The sequence below is a fragment of the Lampris incognitus genome, chromosome 13 (genome assembly GCF_029633865.1).
Source record: "Lampris incognitus isolate fLamInc1 chromosome 13, fLamInc1.hap2, whole genome shotgun sequence".
In the NCBI taxonomy this organism is placed as follows: Eukaryota; Metazoa; Chordata; class Actinopteri; order Lampriformes; family Lampridae; genus Lampris; species Lampris incognitus.
The window spans coordinates 31,291,737-31,310,963 of record NC_079223.1 but is presented as its reverse complement, the minus strand read 5'-3'; positions in this window follow the sequence as shown (position 1 = coordinate 31,310,963).

The following is a 19,227-nucleotide window of genomic DNA, read 5'->3' as shown; positions in this document are numbered from 1 at the left end:
GTGTCACTCTCTCTGATGGACTGAGCCAGGGGTTTTAGGGACAAGGCAAAGAGCAGAGGGGAAAGTGCACTACCCTTTCTTGTTCCGCGATGTAAAGGAAAGGATTGTGATTGATGTGTTCCTGTGAGAACTGATGCTGTAGCATGACCGTACAACATTTGTATCATGAAGATAAAGTTAGGCCTGAATCTGAATCTCTCCATGACCAGCCATAGGTAACTCCATTCAATCAAAAGCTTTATCTGCATCAAGAGAGAACAGCACAGTCCTCTGGAATAGTATTTGTGACCTTGATAACATGTAGGAGCCTCCTAACATTATCCGATGCTACTCTCCCTTTCATGAATCCCGTGTGATCAAAGTGAATTAACTTCCCAACTACCGCCTCCATGCAGGTAACCAGTACCTTATAAAGCTTCACATCTCCACAAGTCAACAAAATTGGGTGATAACTTGAGCATTCAAGTGGATCTTTACCTTTCTTGAGTAAGATGGCGATGGGTGCATTTCTCTGGTCCCTATGAAAGGATCCCCGTTCAATGGCAGAGTTTATAGAGCCCATTATAAGAGGTCCTACCTGATCCCAAAAGGCTAGATATAGTTCCGGAGGAAGGCCGCCCAAACCAGGAATGTTGCCCTTTTGGAGAGCTTTCCTGCTGTTTCAGGCTCTTCTAAAGAGATGGCGCTTTCAATTTTTAAGCTCTCTAGGTTGTCCAGATTAGGCTGAGCTAAATTTTGAAGAAACACTTCTCCATGTCTACACGGCAGTCTGATGTGTAGAGACTGCTGTAGAAATATTTTGAAGCATTGTTGATTACACTGGGATCTGTAACAACGTTGCCTTCTGTTGTACGAATAGCAGTAATCACTGCTTTGGATTCATTTTGTTTTCACCCGAGGGATAATAGTCTACTTGGGTGGTTGCCATCATAATGATATCTCTGTTTGGTTCTATGTAGAATAAAATCAACCTTGCTTATGGATAAATTTTTATATTCTTCCCTTAACGTCTTGAGGATATTGGTGTTGGCTTCAGAGGGTGTTTCTCTCTGCACCTTCTCCACTCTCTCTATCTCTTGCTCAATTTCAGAAAACCACTTATTGTGCTCAGCTTTTAACCTAGAAGCAAAACTAGTGCACGCGGCTCTTATAAAACATTTCGCTGCTTCCCATAATGTTTGGGGATTATCACATGACCCAACGTTCTGTTCAATAAATTCACTGAGTTGTTTTTTCATTTGTGATAGAAAATCAACATTGTTAAGCAGAGTCATTAAATCTCCCTCTGCATGCTTTGGAATAATCAATTAACGGTGTTAAAATGCATGACACAGGGGCATGATCCAAGATTAAGATAGGGAGCATGTTAATATGGGTTATATTATTTATAAGACAAGGGCTGACAAATACATAATCAATCCTGGAGGAGGTGCCATTACGACCAGAAAAGAATAGGCTGTAACTTTGTCATTACAAATGCGCCAGAGATCCACTAAGTTCAAGTCAACCAGGAAGGATCTTGGAGCTAAGGATGAGGGAGTAGCTGTGTTAAGTGTGCCTGTAGATCTGTCAAGCTCTTGGGAGACTGTGGTATTGTAATCACAAGAAACAATGCAATGAGAGTCTTGATAATGTAACAGAGTCGCACTGATGGAGGGCAAAAAGTTTTCATCAAAAACATTAGGTGCATAGATACACACTAATAGTAGATTTGTATAATTCATAGAGAAGAGCACATAGACAAATCTACCATCATTGTCATTACAAATATCCATAACCACAAGCTGTAATTTCCTTTCTGCTATAATCAGGACACCTCTAGCTTTAGTTGACACGCATGAATGAGCTATAATTTTATAGTGCTTGTTTTGGAACTGCTGTACGCTCTTTGCTGTCAGGTGTGTTTATTGAATCCGTGCTATAGAAACACATTTGTGGTGTAAAAATTCCAGGCAACAAGTGCACTTAATGGGTGAGTTCAGACCTTGAACGTTCCAGCTCAAGATATTTAAGTTTGCCATTTAAATGGTGGTGTAGAGGTGTAGCAAAATAACATGTAAACAGTCCACTTTATATGAGTAGTAAAGGAAAGAATTAAACTGAGAATATGTCTCTTAATAAGTAATGGCTGCACAGTACATTTAACATAGACAAACTGAGAGTTTAATAACAGAACTATATACAAACAGGCAAACCACCAGGTCCTTGTAACACCTAAGGTTTGCCTGGAACATGCACTAGTCATTCCAATGGCACGCACACTGCAAGGCCACTCCTCACAACCCCTCTCCCCTCCTATGTTTCATGATGTTCAACAAACAACAGAAAATAAACAGAAGGAAAAATAAAAAATAAAACCCCACACAGAAGACATTTTGAAATTGGCATAATACACAAAGAGATTCAGCACTGTGGGCTATTCAGTACATGATATAAAACACAAAATAAAACCCATAACACAACATAACCGAGCACACAGCTCGAGCACACAGCTGATAGGTACGTGGTTTATATACGTGACAGTTTCAGTGTGGATAGAGAGCGTTCGATGCGACGCAACAGTAGGACATTCGTGTCCAGTTAGGACACAGTGTTAACTTTGCAAAGCCAATTCACTTTGCTTATTGTGGTCTGGCAAGGATAAATAAGCATTTGTCGCCAATGAACGTTGGCTAAACCTACCTTGCAGGTGACTGGACCAGACTTTAATCAGTTGTAACCACAAATCCCATGACGTAGAACCAGAGTGCCCCTTTTGTGTAGCTAGGTATTATTACATTTATCTGCCCCTTTTTCGTTTATTCCAGTGGAGCCAGTTGGTAAATCAAACTCTTACCGAGCCCAGTCGAGAGAAGAGTGAAAACATCTTCTTGAGAGTGGCCTCCAATGCATTTTTTTTTCAATGAGGTGGCAAACTCCAGATTTGATGATGCTAATTTGATTGCAACAAGGACATAACATCTCCTAATGCAACCAGTGTTGTTTTCAAACTACGATGAAGCTTTTTGTCATCAACATCTTAATCCTTCCCCTAAGTTCACTGGTTGATCTGGCTTCCATCTGCTAGGCACAGTCCATTCTGAATGGAGTCTTCTCAAACTAATTTCTCATACAGCGAAAACTGTGCTCACTAGAGTTCGGCTATCTTCACAGGGCTACAGCGCTTTAACAGTGGAATGAATTCACATCACTGATTTCTAAGACTGTTATTTTTGTATTGTATTATTATACCGTCACACACTATGTAATATTATATTTAATTAATTCATTCATCTTCAGCTGCTTCTGCGGGGTAGGGTTGCGGTCGCAGCAGGCTAAGTAGGACACTCCAGACATCCCTCTCCCCAGCAATGCCATCCAGCTCCTGCTGGGGGATCCCAAGATGTTCCCAGGCAAGATTGGACATGTAGTCCCTCCAGCGAGTTCTGGGTTTACCCCGGGGTCTCCTCCCAATTGGCCATGCCCAGTAAACCTCCAAAGGAAGGCATCCAGGAGGCATCCTAATCAGATGCCCGAACCACCTCAACTAGCTCCTTTTGATGTGAAGGAGCAGCAGCTCTACTCCGAGCTCCCTCCGAAAGTCTGAGCTCCTCACCCTATCTCTAAGGCTGAGCCCTGACACCCTAGGGAGTAAACTCATTTCAGCCGCTTGTATCCGCGATCTCGCCCTTTCGGTCACTACCCAAAGCTCATGACCATAGGTGAGGGTTGGAACGAAGATTGACTGGTAAATTGAGAGCTTTGCCTTCCAGCTCAGCTCCCTCTTCACCACAGTGGTTCGGTACAATGTCCGCATTACTGCTGATGCTGCACCAATCTGCCTGTTAATCTCCCGCTCCATCCTACCCTCACTCAAATAGCAGTTTGGAGTATCTGGCCTTCTTGGAGTCTCTGGGTGGTGTCCTGAATAGGGCTTTGCCTTGGGATTCTATAGTTCTGCTGGGGGACTTATATGCTCATGTGGGCAACGATGGAGAAACCTGGAGGGGCATGATAGGGAGGAACGCCTCCCCGATCTGAATCCGAGTGGTGCCTTGTTGTTGGACTTCTATGCGAGTCATAGATTGGCAATAACAAACACCATTTTCGAACATAAGGTAGTTCATAAGTGTACTTGGTACCACAACACCTTAGGCCAAAGATCGATGATAGACTTTGTGGTCGTATCATCAGATCTGTGGCCGTATGTTTTGGACACTAGGGTGAAGAGAGGAGCAAAGCTGTCAACTGATCACCACCTGGTGGTGAGTTGGATCAGATGGCGGGGAAGGCTGCCGGACAGACCTGGCAAACCCAAACATGTAGTGAGGGTGAACTGGGAATGTCTGGCGGAGGCCCCTGTCTGTGAGGTCTTCAACTCCCACCTCCGGAAGAAGTTCTCATGTATCCTGAGGGAGACTGGGGACATGGAGTCTGAGTGGGCCTTGTTCAAAGCCTCTATTGCAGATGTGGCAGGTAGAAGCTGTGGTCATAAGGTCATCGGTGCCTATCAAGGTGGCAGCCTAAGAACTGGTGGACACCGGGCGTGAGGGAAGCCCTCAGGTTGAAGAAGGAGGCCTTTTGGACTTGGTTGGCCCAATGGTCTCCAGAAGCAGCAGACACGTACGGGAGGCCAGAAGGGCTGCTGCTTCAGCAGTCATGGAAGCAAAAACTCAGGTGTGAGAGGAGTTTGGCGAGGCTATGGAGGAGGACTTTCGGTCAGCCTCAAGGAAGTTCTGGCAAACCATCTGGTGATTCAGGAAGGGGAAACAGGGCTTGAATCAGGCTGTGTTCAGCCAGGGAGGGGAACTGCTGACCCGGACTGGGGATGTTGTCGAGTGGAGGAAAGAACACTTTGAGGAGCTCCTGAACCTGGCTAACAAGTCCTCAGTGGAGGAGGTAGAGTCTGAAGAGTCATGGGAAGCCCCGCCCATATTCCTGGCTGAGGTCTCTGTGGTAGTTAAAAAGCTCCTCGGTGGCAAGGCGCAGGGTGTGGATGAGATTCGTCCTGAGATACTGAAGGCTCTGGTCATTGTTGGACTGTCTTGGTTGAAATGGCTCTTCAGTGTTGCATGGAGGTCAGGGACAGTACCTGTGGAGTGGCAGACTGAGGTGGTGGTTCCCATATTTAAAAAGGGGAACCAGAGGGTGTGCTCCAATTATCGGGACATCACATTGCTCAGCCTCCCTGGGAAAGTCTACTCCAGGGTGCTGGAAAGGAGGCTCCAACCGATTGTTGAACATCGGATCCAGGAGGAACAATGTACGTACATTCCGTCCTGGCTGTGGAACAATAGACCAACTCTTTACCCTTGCAGAAGTGCTGAGGGGGGCATGGGAGTTTGATCAGCCAGTCTAAATGTGTGTTTTGTGGACTTGAAGAATGCTTACGACCGTGTACCCCGAGGCACTCTGTGGGGGGTACTGCGGGAGTATGGGGTATCGGGGCAGTTGCTACAAGCCATCCGGTCCATGTATAAACAAAGAAAGAGCTGTGTCCGCATTCTTGGCACAAAATCAAACATGTTTTTGCTCCGCCAAGGTTGTCCCTTGTCTCCGATTATGTTTGTGATATTCATGGACAGGATCTCAAGGTACAGCCAAGGTGAGGAGTGTGTCCATTTTGGGAACCTCAGAATTGCATCTCTGCGTTTCGCAGATGATGTGGTTTTGTTGGCTTCATCAGAACGCGACCTCCAGCAGGCACTGGGGCAGTTTGCAGCTGTGTGTGAAATGGCTGGGATGAGAGTCAGCACCTCCAAGTCTAAGGCCATGGTTCTCTAATGGAAAATTGTGAATTGCTCCCTCCGGGTTGGGGAATGAGTTGTTGCCTCAAGTGAAGGAGTTCAAGTATCTTGGGGTCTTGTTCACAAGTGAGGGTTTTTTAATTAAATTTTTTAAATTAAATTTAATAAGTTACATTTGTTACATAGGCTGTCTGTAAATATAACAGAAGCCTTATAACCGTTTGATTGAAACAGATGTTTTCCACACCTAAATGTTCTTTTATTTGGAAATAGCTGGCAATATGTTGCGGCATTTCACGACGCAGGCAGGATAAGTTTATGGGGCTTCTTGTTCTTCCACTACAACTCGTCCATCAACTACATTATGTCCTGAATATGACACAAAAGAGTGGTTATCAAACTACTTACATTGGCTAAGAGAGATATTCATTATTGCTAATGTAGCTAGTTAACTATCATCTAATGTTATTCGCGTTGATAATCGTGCAAAAATTCCTGGTGGAGAAGTTGTAAGTGTGTGTGTGTGTGTGTGTGTGTGTGTGTGTGTGTGTGTGTGTGTGTGTGTGTGTGTGTGTGTGTGTGTGTGTGTGTGTGTGTGTGTGTGTGTGTGTGTGTGTGTGTGTGTGCACCGCTGCAGCATCTCAACACGTCGCCCAAAATTTCTAGGTTTTGTGAACTATATCTGTATGAATTCTAAATCAGAGTTTCCAAAGTTTCTGCTGGTTCTGCTTTCCTTGGTCACTGTTACTACGTCTGTCAAGTAGGGATACCGACACTGCTGTAGGATATTGGGCTGATACAAGGCTAAAATGGATGATTGGTATTGGAGATTTTACCCAAGACTAAAATCTGGTAGTAAAAGCCATGAGTAACACATCATAAATAAAAACAATGCATTTTTGCCATGTTATGTCTAATGGTGGAAAAAAAAACTGATTCTGTCTCAATTAATTTGCGCTTTGATTCCAAACTAATGATCTAAGTCTGTACTCTTCAGCAAGAAATGGATCAGATCGGTACTTGTTATCGGCAGATACTTAAAGTTTTGTGCTCAGAATCGGTATTGTTAGTGAAATATTAATACTGGTGCATCCCTACTGACAAAATTTTAGAATGAACTCCACTCCGGTCCACCTCTACAAGTTACCATAAGAGCTAATTGATGGGGATACTTTGTATTGTATTATAATGCTTTGTATTATCTGTATTACAGGTTACCCAACAGCACTTTCTGACTTTTCCCTTAGCCTTTGTTACATCAACTAAGCTAGCAAATGGTAAAAGGACTGCTTCATATAGCGCTTTTCTACTCAAAAGAACCCTCAAAACACTTTATAATTTATGCCTAACCTTCATACTACAAACTGATACTGAGAACAGACTGCCATGCAAGGCATAAAGCTGCTCATCAGGAGCAGGTGTTCAGTGTTTTAATTATGTACACTTTGACACAAGGTGAGGAGAAGACAGGATCAAACCAGCAACCTTCCGATTTTTGAACTACCACTCTAACTTCTGAGCAACCGCCTCCCCTAAATTGTCAAGCCATATTTTCCGTCTCATTAAAATGGCTCTCCATTGCTCTTCGCTTTAAGTCTGAGAAAGCAGTATGGTTGCCAAGCATTGATTGGTGATTGATGTGAAGTTATGTTAATCATTATTTTGCAAATGGCAAAATGTAAGATACTCAGAACACATTCACAGCATTACCCATGTACAAACACACTGTCATGCAGGCATGCACACACACACACACACACACACACACACACACACACACACACACACACACACACACACACACACACACACACACACACACACACACACACAACACAAACTTATCAGTGTATAGACATATTTTAACTGTTATTTGTCTTTGGTTTTACCTGAACATGACATCATTGGATAGAATTGATAGAATTAACTTATAACACACACACACACACACACACACACACACACACACACACACACACACACACACACACACACACATTGGAAATGATATAATTAACTTATAACACACACACAAATAAACTCTCTTTTTGATGCAGCATTTTTGCTTGAATCAACTGAGAAGATCCAACAGAAGATCCTATTAGCTCCACAATGACTCTGGAGATCATGGTTGGTATGCCATTCACAATCTCTTGCTCCACACACATACACCCACATACAATCATTCCATTCCCTGATGCTTGTATGTAATGTGATGTACACACTGAAATGTACACAGAATATAATAATTCCATACCGGGTTTTCCACAGCGGCCCCCTTTATGAAATATGGATTTGAATGAACACAGGCTTTGATCGTGCTTCTCACCTTGTCAGATAGTGTGCATGTGCATATCTTGTATTTTCATGCTCTTAAGCTACTGTGTGTGCAAACAGGCATAACAGAATGAAGCCTTTGATAAAAGGCAGCGTCACACCTTCAGAGGTGGCTTTTAAGAGCACACCCACATTCACATAGTAGATAAGCACACATGTATAGTGTATACATAAACACACAGATAAACACCTTTATCTTCCTCTCCAATGGATGTGCAACTCCATTAGCACAAAGGCCCCAACCCTCTCTTGATTCTCTTCTCTGCTGTCCTCTCCCACTCACTCCACTCCACTCCTCTTGTCTCCTCTCGTTTCCTCTCATCTCCTCTAATTCACTACACTCATTTTCCCTCTCCTTCACTCTCTGGTCCCCTACTGTGTCTTTCGCTTCATACATGTTAAAAAGCACATGAATAAAGCATGACATATAATGTTCGGTAGCTGTGTGTGTGTGTGTGTGTGTGTGTGTGTGTGTGTGTGTGTGTGTGTGTGTGTGTGTGTGTGTGTGTGTGTGTGTGTGTGTGTGTGTGTGTGTGTGTGTGTGTGTGTTGCTTATCAAGCTAGCTCAGTGTGACTTCAACCTCCAAATAGCTACAGTGACCTTCATCCATTAGCTGTCCTGCTGGACTTGAAGATAGATAAGAATGGTGTTTCAATGTATGTTAACTGCCATGGGGGCTCTATACAGATGAGAGCCCTGCTTTATCTGCACCAGTATGTACAGCAGTCGATGGCATTTGTGTATCCTTAAGTGCTTTAGAAGTTGTACATTTTTGAGCCAAGGTACTCCTCAGCCCGTACCAAAAGCTTGCTCATTTACGCCTTTTTTTACACAGCGTCATTGGTCTAAATGACATGCAAAAAACTGTGGTTAACACTGTTTTCAAAGGGAACACCCTGCAGGGCCAGGAAACAAAACAGGAAAGTATGGAGTTGCACATTGGATAATTAGCAGCCAAACTTGTTGAATATTCATAAGATTTGTTTTTTCAAAGCTGGCACAAATAAAACACACACGTGTGTATGCGCGCACACACATATACTTCGACTGTTTTCTGGGATGTCAGTTACAATCTTGCAAGTCTTAATTTAGTTTTGCTCAACCCATAAAGGATGCATGTTGCAGCAACATAGACCCTACCACTACATTATACTGTATTACACAGCAATAAAAAGCACTCAATGAGCCATATTTCACAACCTTGAAAAAAGTCCTGAAAGGCTGACAGGTGCGACCAATAACATGTATGAAAATTACATCCCAAGCATACAGTCACAGTCACTTTGAAGAGCAAGAGAAAACATGAGGTCCGAAAGGGAGCTTATGACAACACCAAGGCCGCAACAGACAATGGCTAAATCGTCAGCCTCCCATAGTCTGACCTGCTATGTTGTGTGGCATGCACAAGACTGAGCGAAAGAGCCTGCAGCCATGTCTAGCATGTAATGCCTTACAAAAGAACAAGGTGTAGAAGTTGTATCCTTCTCTCTCTCCAATGTGTGACTAATGTATTTTATTTTTTGTCTCTTCTCACTTTTATGTGGATGGTGTGATGTGAATCTCCCCTGCGTGCATGTGTAGCCTGTCCTCCTGCCAGGTCTGCATGGTGATGGTAGTCATGTGGCTCAGGTCCAAGGCTGTTCCAGTGGCAGTAGGACACTCCTTGGCATCCTCCTCGTCATATTCTTCATATATATTTTATAATTCCACTATAATTCTGTTATCCTCTTTCAATGTTGTATTCTGTAAATTGTATTCTATTCTGTACACATAACAACCATTGCACGTCTGTCCATCTTGGGAGATGGATCCTTCCTCTGTTGCTCTTTCTGAGGTTTGTTCCTATTTTTTTCCCCTGGTAAAGGGTTTTTTAGTGAGTTGTTCCTTATCTGATGCAAGGGTCCAAGGACAGAATGTTGTATTGCTGTAAAGCCCCCTGAGGCAAATTTATAATTTGTGATATTGGGCTATACAAATAAAATTGACTTGACTAGACCAAGAAGCTGCTTTGCAAATGTCTTGGACCTTGAGCCCATGAAAAGGAGCTGTTGACGCTGATACACTACAAGTAGAGTGCACCCACAAACCACCTGGAACAGAATGCTCGACTGCTTTATATGTAGTTTTGATGCAGTCTACTGACAGATGTGCAAAGTGCTGAGAAGAGAGAGCCTTGCCACACACTGCCTCTCCATAACAGACAAACAGCTGATCTGTCTGTCTGAATGTGGCCGTCCAAGCTATGTAGCATGACAGTGAACACTTTGGGTATAATATGTGAAAACTCTCCTCCTCACCTGAAGTATGAGGGGGAGGAAAGAACACTGTGAATTAATCCTCAAAAGAGGCATAGGATGATGTCACCACTTTCAGAATAAAAGAGGCTTTTGGGTGGTAGATTGCTGAGCTGCCATCCCCATTGATGAACAAGAAGTGTAGCTCCACCGATGGAGCCCTCAAATCACTCACCCGATTGGCTGAGGTGAGGGCTAACAACATGGCTGTTCTTATGGAGAGAAACACAAAGATACAGTTGACAGCAGTTCAAACAGTTTTCTGTAGAGCCTCTAGTGCTTCAGGGAGCTCCCAAATGGCGCATGAATGTGCTTCACAGGTATCGCCTGCCCTGTACCTTTTAAGGAACTGTCCAACCAGAGAATGTCCCATTCATTACTGGTGGGCCAATTAAGCTTTCAGGACATGATGAATTGCAGCCCCATATACTTTTACGGTTGAATATGCTGATGGATTGTTTAAAACAAACTAAAGGAAGTCCAGGACCCTGGGAAGAGGGCATGACACAGGGTCAAAGCTGCTCTCCTTACATCATCATTCAAACAATTTCCACTTATCTCCATATAGGCACGTGGTCGAATGCAACTTGTGCCCATTATAGTATTCCCCACATGAGCACATAAACACTGGATTAACCTACTCCTTCCAGGAGCCAGACCCAAAGTCTTTCCTGGACCAGTGGCAGACTTTGAATCTGTCCCCCTGCTTGAGTCAGAGCATTCAGCTGTAGGGGAACCAACCATGGTCCTGCAACAGCCATATGAGCCACGAGCCGAAACCAAACTGTCCAAGGCCTGTTTGGCACCACCAATATGAGAGAGAGAGAGAGAGAGAGAGAGAGAGAGAGAGAGAGAGAGAGAGAGAGAGAGAGAGAGAGAGAGAGAGATTATGATTATTCTCTCACTCTGTGCAGCAACCAAAGGACATAAATTGTCAGAGTATACATTCAGTAATATCCATTATCAGGGACTGTGAGGTGAGTCAGGGCATCCACCCCCAGTGGAAGATGTTCTTGCTCCCTGAGGGAGAAGAAATGGCAACAGCGAGCATTGTCTCTTGAAATGAACAGGTCCACTGATGCCTTCTGAAACTTTCCCAGTTCTGACAAATGACCTGAGGTGATCGCTGCCATTCTGTGGGATGAGGCCTGCCCCTCTACCCCTCAATTAACTGCTGCTTTTAACATCCCACCAATGGCAAAACTGTCAGTGACAGAAGATGAGTCTGTTCCCACACCAGCAGTTCTGAAGCCATTCTGAGGAGAGGCAGAGACCTTGCACTGGCTTGGCGGTTGATGTCGTCCACTGCTGTGGAGTTGTCTAACCAGAAGACAACATGGTGCTAGAGCATGACCCAGGCTCCTTTTAGCTCCAGAACAAAAATATGATTGGTTTGAGTGAGGGACAAAGTTCCCCCGACTGATTTGCCCTGGCAAATGCCTCCACAACCTTTGAGGGATGTGTCTGTGAAAACCGGAATGTGAAAGACCGGAACACTCAGGGGCATGCCCACCAACAGAGCGTCTGGGTCCCCCTAGAACCTTCAGTTGGGGGCTAGATGTTGGGGGAATAACCAGCACTCACCTCGTGTGATGTAACTGGTCGTTTGTGTATGAACTATCTTCGTAGTGCACGTATGCACAAAAGACTCATCGCCATCATTCCAAGCAAAGTCCTCACTGACAATATTGACAACTTGTTTCCTGGGCAACAGTGCTGAATTGCTGTAAGCAGTGACTCCTGCCGCAGTTGTGACAGTCAAGCCTGCATGGCCTGTGTGTCCAGCTGCAGACCCAGAAAGATGACAACTGGGAAAAGAGCACTCTTTTTTCAGTTGATGGTGAGGCCAAGTGTGGACAGTCTTGTTGCAAGTACTCATGTCTGTTCCATCGCCTGCTCTTCAGACCTGGAGAGGAACAGTAAATCGTTGAGGTAGGCTATACTACATATGGCCAGTGTCCAGTGCCACTGCCATGCAAAGGATGAATGTGCGTGGGGCCAGGGAGTAACTGTAGGGGATACTCTTGTACTCATAAGCCTGCCTCATGAAGGCCAAGTGGAGAATTCTCTTGTGTGCTGGTTTCACAATAATGTGAAAAGAAGCATCCTTCATGCTAAAAACCCCTTTCTGTATGCTCCGCAGCAGTGTCTGAGTGAGTAAAATATGAAATGGATGGCTGGCTATGCTGGTGTCGAGCGCCTTCAAGTCCAGAATTAAACACATTCTCCTCTTACAAGTTCCCTTTTGTTGCCACTATGCCTAAGAAGGCTGGAGAGAGGCAGAACTGAAGGGAATATCCCCTGAGGACAGTCCACTTTAACTACAGGGACAGAACGCAGTTACAAACATAACCTGGCTGCTGGCCTGAACAGACAAACTCTGAGAAATTTTTTTGTAACAGTTGGGATTTGAAATCAGGGCACCCACACTGCCTCTCCTCACTCTGTTCGTAGAGTTAGCTATCCCAGCGTCACTGACGGTCAATTTTCGAGGTAGACATTGAATGACGTGAAAGAGGAGAAGGGGAATTTTCGGGTCAAGGGGAGAGGGTTTGCCTCTGCTAAACAAACCTGCAGCAGGTGGTGCCAGCAGAGCAGCAGCGAAGTCGTGGACACTGGGAGTGCCAGTTGTGCTGCCAAGCTATCTCTCGACCCAGGTGAAGGCTACGTAGCTCTTGAGTTGGACAGAGGAGTGGATTTGGTTGCATATTGCTGGCATTGGAGGACAAAGGTGCTCAGATTTGTGGGTTGGCTTATTGTAGGCCAGCCTGACCATGGGGTCCTCAGAGAGAAAGGTATCTTTACTTTAGAATCAGCACTTTCCAAGGATTGCACAGTTCGAAAAAATATTTCAAAAACCAAGTTGTAGTTCAGTCACTGTGTTATTGCTGATGTTTATTGAGCCACTGCAGACACTGTACTGAGGAACACTGAGTTATACAGGTTACCGGGTGGGGGCCCGCGTGGTGATAGTGCTGGATGCCAGCTACCTGTATGTTGTCTTATGGCATCCTCGTCGTGTTGGTTAATGAACCAGGTTATGAGTACTAACCCTGCGTCATTCATGAGAACACGAAACATGGTGTCAGAAGCGGAAGATTTTGGAACTTTCACGCACATTTTTTCAGCCGATACTTTTTATTTTTTTCTAGCGAGGACAACGGAGCCACCTAGCCTACGGAGCTAATCAGCGAACATGGCGGACGGATTTCGGCGGCCCGACCCTCTCGTCTTTGACGGCAACATCAGTGAAAACTGGCGGATCTTCGAACAGGAATATGACATTTTCGTCGCGGCAGCGGCACTCTGACAAGCCAGCCCGCACCCGTGCATACATTCTCCTCAACTTAGCAGGGCCACAGGCCATTGAACGCGAACGGTCTTTTGTGTATGCAGCAGGAGTGAGAGCACCCGGCGAGGGAGGACAAGTCCTCGTTCCCGCTGAATCCAAGGAGGATCCCGAATGCCTGAAAAGAAAGTTTCGTGAGATATGCAGCGGCCCACGGTCCAACATTACAATGGAAAGACACAAGTTCAACACACGCAATCAGAGGGCTGGTGAGTCCATTGAATCATATGTCGGTGACTTGAGAATTTAAGTAAAAAGCTGCAACTTTGGAGATCTATATGTGAAGAGCTCGTTCGGGACAGATTTGTCTGTGGCATAAATAATGACAATCTGAGGAAAGTGCTATTGCGTGATAGTGACTTGACGTTAGCCAAAGCAGTCTCTGTCTGTCAAATACATGAGATGACGGAAGAGCACAACAAGACACTAGCCTCCCAACAGCATTATGCTACAAATGTTGATGCAGTCCAACCTAAATTCACGAGAATAAAAAAGCACGATAGAGACAAAGTGGACAATCAATCAGAAAAATATGTCAAACAGAGCATTGCTAACTGCAACAAATGTGGAGGCAGTCATGCGGCCAAGAGAGACAAATGCCCAGCTTTTGGTCAACAGTGCAACGCCTGTAAAAAATGGAATCACTTTAAAAGATGTTGTAGATCTGTACAACAGGGCCACAACAAGCTAAAATTCAGGAGAGCAAGGGGGGTTGTTTTCTGGCTTTCAATGACAGATGACATCGACAAAGAAATATGGTCATGCTCAGTGTGTAACAGCACAAAACCACATCAGCAGAAAGAACCACTCCAGCTACACCTGGTGCCAGATCTTCCCTGGTCCACTGTAGCAACAGACATCTTTGAGTGGCGTAATCAGCTGTACCTAGTTTTGGTAGACTCATATTCAGGCTGGTATGAGATTGATATGTTCCGTGATGCTACAACGGCAACAGTCATCACCAAACTCAAAAGACATTTTTCAGTTCATGAGGCACCACACACACTCATAACTGATAATGGTAGACAGTTCACAAGTCAGCGCTTTAAGGACTTTGCTACACATTGGGACTTCACTCATGTCACGAGCAGCCCAGAGTATCCTCAATCTCATGGTTTAGCTGAGAGGGCTGTTCGCAGTGCAAAACAGCTCATGGAAAAGTCTCATAGAGATGGAAGTGATGTCTTTCTCAATCTGTTAAATCTCAGAAATGTACCACGTGACACAAAACTTGGATCCCCTGCACAAAGACTGATGTCAAGGCAAATATGCACCACTTTGCCAGTCTCAAGAAAGCTGCTTGAACCAGAGGTGTACAAGCCACTGGAGGTAAAGGCTCAGCTTCTTAACAAAAGACTGACACAGAAGTTGTACTATGACAGAACGAGCTGACCTCTTCAACCATTGATGGAAGGAAAGCTGTACATTAGAAATAGGTGCCACATTCTGCCGGTTGTCGAGCCTGCTCCAGCACAGCACTACCCAGATGACAGTGAATGTCAGGACAGTGGACATGAACTTAACAACCAGCACACTCCGACAAAATTGTCACACAACACGCTGGACACTGAACAGTCACATATGAAAACACCTACAGCTGTGCTACCTGCTAAGACAGCTGGAAGTCTGTACACAATACGCTATGGTCGTGTCAGCAAGCCAAATCCTAAGTATAAAGATTTAGTCAATTTGTCAGCTCAAAATTTTGAAGGTTATGCCATTTAAGTTAATTCTCTGATTTGCTAAGAGCTGACATTGAGGTCTTTGGGTTCGTTTCAGGTATCTTTACATATAAATGACCTCATTTTGTGTTAAAGTATAAATATATGCTTTGCTAAGACAACTATTTTCATATTATTAATTTAGGGCAAATTGTTTTCTTTGAATTTGATAATTCCCACTCTGTGATTATTGAACAGTTGTTTAATGTGTTTTATTTGAAGGTTTGTTCAATATATGTTATTCAGCAAGTATTGATAATTGACAACATGGTTTGTTATGGTTTGAGCAAGAGCTAAGAAAGGGGGATGTAGATCAGTCACTGTGTTATTGCTGATGTTTATTGAGCCACTGCAGACACCGTACTGAGAAACACTCAGTTATACAGGTTACCGGGGTGGGGGCCCGCGTAGCGAGAACACGAAACACAAGTAATTTTTTTATTTGCGAAATTGAGTTTATTTTGCTTGCTCTGGTTGTTCTTCTTCTGTCCCCTTACAACAGTCCCTCTCCACCATCCATCGTCTCGCAGTGCCACCGAGTGGTGATGAAGGGTAGTGTCCACAAAAAAAACCACCACCATTACTCACGGAAATACTATGTCATTATGACTGAACTTAGCCTATGCGGCTTTAAACATGTTCCATTTCTGGAGAAGCAAGCAAAAAAAGAAAAGAAAAAGTGACTTCCACATGGACCACATACAACTTAAAAAAACAAACAAACAAACAAACAAATGACATTGAAATACTGGAGCACAATTTGGTGGGTTTGTAAAATGACAGGTTAGACTTCTTACACTGTGAAATTGCAATTGGTGATGGGGGGCATTTGATTGTTGATGTTTACCATAAACCAACACAGACTTTTAAAACGATTGGAGTAAATGTTTCTGCTCCATGTTTCTCACACGCCCATTTGTATATAGCTGCCTCCACAAGTGGTAGTGCAGAAAAGCTTTCTATCCTATCGCCAAATAGTGAGACACGCAACGGGGTTTACCCTGAGGCGCTTGAGCACTGAGCGACTAATACACACATGGGCAAATAAGCGTGATGAATGGATTGAAATTATGACATTTGATAATTTTCGTTAATACCATTCGTTTATTCGACATTTGTTTATCACATGTATCATCATAAATTATCCTATATTTCATCATCAATTATATTGTAAAGGTCAGATCGTGTTGGTTGTTTTGGTGAGAACATTTTCCGCGGGCAACGCCAGGTACCTCTGCTAGTTATAAACCTCGGGAAGTCAGTTGTGGGGGAGGACTTCTCCAGGGGATCTGTAGCCTCAGAGGTGGAGTTCTCGTCAAATGGAGAGAGTGGGAGTGTGTGAGAGCACATCTGCTTGTCAGAGAGGAAGAGGGAGTGCTCTGCTCCCGTTGGCAGAACATTTCCTGCTCCGCTGGGAGGAAGGGATCCATCGAAGCATCCAGGAGCCACTTTGCTTCTTCCAGTGGGTGGACTCTTCCATAGCAGATGCTTGAGGGAATTCGGGCAGGCAACGTTTTCTGTAGGTAAGTTTATCATCAAGTAGCAGTGGTGATAGCTAGGCTGAATTTTTAAATTTTTTGGGGGAAAAGTGATGCGGCCTATGAGCCCCGGACAGAGGCAAAGCTTCTGAACAGGCAAGCCAGGCAACTGCTTGAAGCCTCAGGCAGTAGGGGGCCCCCGAGGGCTGAAAGAATGTACTCCAAAGCAGTGACCGCAACCCTCTCCGCCTTAAACAACCAAAGGACGATTTGCAATGACATGACATCACAGTATAAAAACCTCCCTTGTAGGGGCCCCATGTCATTCACGTTCTACGTGCACTGCCTGCGCTCTTCAAAAGTGAAAGTTACTCCCAGCGTCCACACCACAGTATATGTCTGTGAATGTTCTCATTCATCCAGGTCATGGTTATCCAAAAGAACTGAATCGAGTGCAGCTGGACTTGGTATATATACGTGAAGACGTTTCACCTCTCATCCAAGAGGCTTCATCAGTTCGTGCCTTTCTGACTAGACCAAGCTAGTCTGACTGGCTCGTGATGAGACTCGGATATTTATCCTCTTTGGAGTCATTATCAGAGCGCGGATTATCCGCTGTGGCGACCCCTAACGGGAGCAGCCGAAAGTAGTAGTAGGAGTCATTATCAGAGCTAATGATGTCCATGGCTCTTTTTGTTTCGATGTTTAGCAACGACCGTCGTTATCAGAGGTATTGATATGCGTGGCTCTTTGTGATCCAATGTTAAGCAGCGACGGTCATTGGGGGTGTTAGTTTCGACTTCGTTAGTGCTCCATTCAGTGGTCTTGAGTCGTTGGAGCCTTTAGTGACCGACTGTTGTTCTTGGAAGCTAGGCTTCTTGAGTCTCCTGGGTAGAGATGAAAGGACGGCATTGTAGGTGGGAGACAGGTGGTGTCGCAGACCTCCTCCTCTGTTGAGGGATGGTTTTTCCAGTTTCGCATAGATGGCTTCCTTCACCCTTCTTTCAAACCATCTACCTTCCCTGTCCAAAATGTGTACGTTGCTGTCCTCAAAGGAGTGTGTCTTCTCCTTTATGTGTAGATAAACTGCTAAGTCTTGTCCTGAGGAGTTTGGCCTTCTGTGTTGGGCCATCCGTATGTGTAGTGGTTGTTTTGTTTCTCCTATGTATAGGTCAGTGCAATCCTCATTGCATTGCACAGCATACACCAGATTGCTTTTTTGAGTGTGTGGTACACGGTCTTTGGGATGAACCAGTCTTTGTCGGAGTGTGTTGCTGGGTTGGAAGTATACCGGGATGCGGTGTTTGTTAAAAATTCTCCTGAGTTTCTCGGAGACCCCAGAAACATACCGGATGACTATGTTATTCCTTCTGTTCCTTTTCTCCTCCTCGCTCACCCGGTTGGTCTTTTTGGAACGTGATGCAGTTTTCACAAAGGTCCAACTGGGGTAGCCGCAGGTTTTTAAGGTTCCCTTCAGGTGTTTGTGTTCTTCCTGTTTGGGCCTGAGTGCTGCAGGGCACATTGTCAGCTCTGTGTTGCAGAGTTCTGATGATGCTCAGTTTGTATTCCAGAGGGTGGTGTGAGTTGAAAAGTGTAGGGTTCCTGTAAACCCCAATGTGGAGGCCCCTGTCTTCCCCAATGTGGACGTCACAGTGCAAGAAGGGCAAACTGTTGTTCTTTACATCTTTCCTTGTAAACTTAACGTTCTTGTCCACTGAGTTGATGTGTTTGGTAAACGCTAGCACCTCTTGTGTTTGGATTTTGACCCACGTGTCGTCCACATATCTGAACCAGTGGCTCGGAGATGTTCCTCTGAAGGAGTTCAGGGCCCTGTGTTCTACCTCTTCCATATATAAGTTGGCCACAATGGGAGATACTGGTGAGCCCATTGCACAGCCGTGTTTCTGTCTGTAAAACTGGCCCCTGAATTGGAAATATGTAGTGTTCAGGCAAAGGTCCAGTAGTTGGCAAATCTGGTCTGGGCTGAGGTTGGTCCTATCGTGGAGGGTGTCGTCCCATAGCAAACGTTGCCTCACAGTTTCCAAAGCCTCCATGGTTGGGATGCAGGTGAATAACGAGGTCACGTCGAAGGATACCATGGTTTCATTCAGTTCCAGTTTTACGCCTTGGACCTTGTTCACAAAGTCAATGGAGTTTTGGATATGGTGAGATGTTTCGCCCACTAAAGGGGTCAAGATGTTGGCTATATGTTTGGCAATGTTGTACGTGACCGAGTTTATGCTGCTGACAATGGGCCTGAGGGGGGTTCCATCTTTATGGATCTTAGGGAGTCCATATATGCATGGAATGTTATCTTGTGG